Source organism: Nyctibius grandis, chromosome 7 (genome assembly GCF_013368605.1).
Source record: "Nyctibius grandis isolate bNycGra1 chromosome 7, bNycGra1.pri, whole genome shotgun sequence".
Taxonomy (NCBI): domain Eukaryota; kingdom Metazoa; phylum Chordata; class Aves; order Nyctibiiformes; family Nyctibiidae; genus Nyctibius; species Nyctibius grandis.
The window spans coordinates 11,845,764-11,850,921 of NC_090664.1; the positions used below are offsets into that span (position 1 = coordinate 11,845,764).

General features: G+C 43.1%; 1 long non-coding RNA gene across 2 annotated transcripts in view; it reads right to left on the reverse strand.

The window, feature by feature from the left end:
- The window catches only part of LOC137665990 (uncharacterized), a 43,468-nt gene that overhangs the window by 4,399 nt on the left and 33,911 nt on the right, over window positions 1-5,158 (reverse strand). The window lies entirely within an intron of this gene.

Below are 5,158 nucleotides of genomic sequence, written 5' to 3' on the forward strand. Positions count from 1 at the left end.
CCCTCCTGAGTTCTTTTGGTTCAAAGCAGGACTCATTTTCTGATTTTGACCTCCCATTACCCTGTTTAGGGTTATCTGCTTTAAGGATTAATAGAGCTGCTCTCTTTGCTTCTTCATCGGCCAAATTATTTCCCCTGACAACGGAGCTTAAACCCCTCTGATGTCCCTTTACGTGGACTATAGCTATTGCTTTCGGTTTCCGTATTGCTTGAAGTATTTGTATAATTAATTCTTGATGTATCAACTCCTTTCCCCGTGAGTTTATAAGTCTCTTTCTTCCCAAATTTTGCCAAATGTATGTACCACCCCAAAGGCATATTTTGAGTCTGTATATATTGTTCCAGTTCTATCTTCCAGTCGCTGTAAAGCTCTTAGAACCACATATAATTCACATGCTTGTGCTGACCATCCAGGATTTAATGGCCCCGATTCCAAGACTTTACCCGTTTTTCCATCTATAATTGCATATCCTGATTTTCGTTTGCCATCCACCACCCGGGATGATCCATCTACAAATAACTTCTCCCCTTCCGATAATTCTTCCTCTTCTGAGTCAGGCCTGACCTTTGATTGTTCCTCTATAACTTTTATACAATCGTGCAATAATCTTTCACTCGGTTCCCCGTACAGAAACTGTGCAGGGTTTTGTAAGGAGGTAGTTTCTAATGTCAATTTAGGGGATTCTATCAATATGCCTTCATATTTTAGAAGTCTAGAATCAGTTATCCACTTATCAGACTTCTGTTGTAAAACACCGTGTATGTTATGTGGTGTGAGTACATGCAGCTCTCCCCCGAAGGTTATTTTCTGTGATTCCTCTACTAATAATGCAGCAGAGACAATAGCTTGTAAACATGTAGGCCAACCCCTACTGACAGGGTCTAGTAATTTAGAAATATATGCTATGGGCTTTTTATGTCCTGCCAAGTCTTGTGCGAGAACCCCGTAGGCAGTCCCTGCATCCGTATTGACAAACAAGAAAAATGGTCGGTTTAAGTTCGGTAGACTCAGAACTGGCGCGTTTACTAATTCCTCCTTTAGTTCTTCTAATTGTTTCTCATCTTCACCTGTCCACCACATTAATTTGTCTTGAGCTAATTTTTCATATAGGAATTTTACCTTTTTACTATAATTCTCAATCCATTGTCTACAATACCCCGTTAACCCTAATATTTGTCTGATTTGTCGTTTTGACTTGGGAGCAGGTAAGGACAGAATACCGTTTACTCTCTCTGGATCTAATCGTTTTGTCCCTTTACTTAGTTGGTGTCCCAGGTATTTTACTTCTTGTTCAACAAATTGTAATTTCGATTTTGATACTTTCAATCCTTGCAGGCTAAGAAAGTTTAGTAACTTAATACTCTCTTGCCTTACCACCCTCTCACTCTGTCCTGCTAACAGTAAATCATCCACATATTGTACTAAGGTGACCCCCGGTGTTCGCTCGTAATCTTGGAGTATTTGTTCTAAGGCTTGCCCAAATAAATTAGGGGATTCTGTAAATCCCTGGGGAAGAACCGTCCACCTTAGTTGTTGTCTTCTGTGGGTATCTGGATCTTCCCATTCAAAGGCAAAATAATTTCTACTTTTCTCATCAAGTGGGCAAGCCCAAAAAGCGTCTTTTAGATCTATTACACTATACCATTGATCTTCAGGCCCCAGTTGACTTAGCAGTGTGTGTGGATTTGCAACTACTGGGAACCGACTCACTGTTCGTTTGTTGATCTCTCTTAAATCGTGTACAAGCCTCCATTTTCCGTCCTTTTTCTTTACGGGTAAGACAGGGGTGTTAAAGGGAGACACGCATGCTTCTAACAGACCTTGTTTGAGTAGTCTCTCAATTTCTGGCTTCAACCCCCTTCTCCCTTCTTCGGATAGTGGGTATTGCCTGATGCGCACTGGTACATCAGGATTGGATATAGTCACTGAGAAGGGTTTTATATCTAATTTCCCTGCCGAGTCTGGGGTATACCAGACTTCAGGGTTTATCTGTGCCTCGTCCTCCACCCGAAGAGGATACAACTTTATTTTAATTTCTTTATTTATTACTTCCAGATTTATTCCCAATTCAATTATCAAATCTCATCCCAACAAATTATATTCAGCTTCTGGGACTAAAAGTAATGTACCGATTCCTATTTTAGATTCCATTTCCAGTAATACATTTTTTATAACGGGGACACTGAAAGGCTCCCCTTTGGCTCCAATTACTTGTATTTTCTCGGGTGAAATTTTACAGCCTCTAGGTAAAGTTTGCACAGTTGATTTTTCTGCCCCGAAATCTACTAGAAACTCCATTACTTGCTGTTGGGGGCCCACTTTTAATTTTATCAAGGGCTCTGTTCCGTTCTGGGTCCCCAATAAAAAGAGCCCCTGACACCCCTATGCCACTTTAAACATTTTATCATCCATCATTCTTTTTCTACAGTTTCGTTTCATATGTCTTTTCTTTCCACAGTAAAAACATTCTATTGCTTCCTCTTTCCATTCTGTTATATTCCCTTTCCTCATGATCGGCCCCGTAGTTTTATCAAAGCCTCGATTCTGCACCTTTGGTCCGGATCCCCGATCCACTGGCCTCCGAGCTTGCGTTTGTGTCGTGCCTTCCCTTACTGCTGCTACCATCATTTTGACTGCTCTCTTATCCTTTTCATCTTCTCTCCGAACATACACTTTCTGAGCCTCTCTCAATAATTCATCTAGCCCACGATCCTGCCAGTCCTCTATTTTTTCTAACTTTTTTCAAATGTCTGTCCATGATTTAGCAACAAACTGCGTCTTCAGCAAAGCCTCCCCCACTGGCGTATTAGGATCCAACCCGGAATATAATTGCAGATTTTTCCTTAACCGTTCTAACCATTCTGTGGGGGTTTCGTCCTTCTTCTGATGTTCGCTTAAGGCTTTGCTAATGTTCTGTCCTCTTGGTACTGATTCCCTTATACCTTGAACCAGTATAAATCTTAGATCTTGCACATGCCCCCTATGTACCGGGTCTTGATTATTCCAATCTGGTCTCTGCAGGGGCCACTTAATATCTGCTGCAGGACCCTGTTGATGTTGTTCATCCCATATTCTCATTCCCGCCCTCCTGATCATTCCTCTCTCTTCTGCAGTGAACAATATCCCTACTATTGATTGTAATTCTTCCCACGTATACATTTGGGCCCCAAAAATTGATCCACCCGCTCTGCCACTCCCAGAGGGTCTTCCAACAAATTTCCCATTTCCTTTTTAAACTCCCTAACGTCACCAGAGTTAATGGGGACCGCTACATATCCCATACCAGCCTGTGGACCTCCCATTGCAATTTCCCTTAAGGGGTATAACCGGTCCTGTGGCTGTTGTTGATTTCTGGATCGGCTACGAGTTACAGGACCCACCGCTTGGTCGGTTTCTGACTCTGAATTATCTGTGTCAGGAGGGGGTGCAGCGGGTGCTGAGGGTGGAGGGGGTTGAGTCGGTGGCGGTGGAGGGGGTACATAGGGTGGGGGTGCTATCGGGATCTCTTCTGGTTGTCTATTTCTTTTCCGATCCCTGCTTCCTTTTTCCTTTAGGGGATATAGATTAACCCGTGTTTCTGACCTAATCCACAAAGACGCATACCCACTTTCCTCCAGGCTATACGGCTCCTTGGAGTTTACATAGATATTTAAAGCCTGGCAAATCCAATCCTCAAATGACCCAAACACTGGCCAATACAGATAATCTCTTTACCACCCCAGACTTCCATATAATAATGTATCATTCTTGTTTTACTCTTACCCTTCCTAGAAGGATAATTATCCCAATGTTTAATCATCAACCCCAATGGACTATTTGGTGGAATCTGGGGAAGCCTACCCTGCGGTTCCCCTCCCATGGAGTCAGAAGGCTTGCTTTTCTTCTGCCCCATCTTCTGAGATACCTTCACACACACTCACACACGCTCCCCTCGTTCGTGACTCGCTCCCTCGCGGGCTACGAGAACTGCACTACTGGAGGGTCCGCACTCGCTTCGTCCGCGATTGGACGTCTCACTTAGCGTATCTCAGGATACCCAGCCCCAACCGAGTGGTAATCCGGCCTATACTCACGCGTCCTGCGTCTTCACTCGGGTCTTCGTGCACAAAGTTTACGAGGCTACCGGTTTTCTCTTTGCTTATTGCAATTTGGAAGGGTTCGTTGGTAAAGGTTTCAACAAAAGTTTTCCACAAGGGCCACTTCAATAGCAAGTGGGGCGCCTCCCTTAAAGGAGCTCTCGCCAAATTGCCTTTATCCGAGTCACGGCACCAAATTGTTATAAATGAGGACTCGAGAAATTGAGCAATTATGGTTTATTGCCAATGATATGATCAGTAAGCAAGCCACAATAAGCAAAGACAGCGCTGGGCGGCCGGGGAGTCACCACTCCACCAACGGCGCGCCGAATCATACGGGAAACATCAATTTATTAGACAAAGCATACATATTCATTCAGATGAGTAAGGGTTATTACAATTAGTTCTGGGAATGGGTGTGATTATGTTAATTATTTTCAGGAACTCATTATTGTAAGTCTCCTCCTGTCAGTGTTCTGATAGTTCCTCTTGTCGGCAGTTGCCGTTAGTTGGTTGTGCTGATAATTCCTTACCTAGTTACAAGCTTAGCATATGTTATTTTAAACCTACTATCTTACCTAACAGGGTGGTCGTCTAGGAACACATTTTTCTTGTTATACGAATCATCCTATTTACACCTCCCCCCTTTATACAGTCATTTGTTTTTGACAAACATCTTGTACTGCTTAGCAAGCGTATTAGAAATTTCTGATTACGCAGCTTTCATGAACAAACATCCTGCACTGCTTATTACAAACATCATCCCCTGTGTTAGGTTTTCCCTGAACCGAAGGGACAAAACTCACGCAACGAATTTTTAATTGAATTTGAAGCCATTCATGTATTACCCTAGCAAACATGTTACCTCTGTAAATTAAGGGAAAAGAGTTGACATGCTTGCTTGCTTCTTCTGGGACTTCTAGCAAGAGTCGAGTTGTGAAAATGATAACGACTCGACCCGTCTTTTTCCAACTCTAAAGCGATACTTGTGAGAGAAGAATAAGTAACAAGTAGGCCTCTTAGGGAAGATAAGACCACCCTATCCTCCCCAAAAGGCACGTCTCGCCCCTACCCCCACTTAC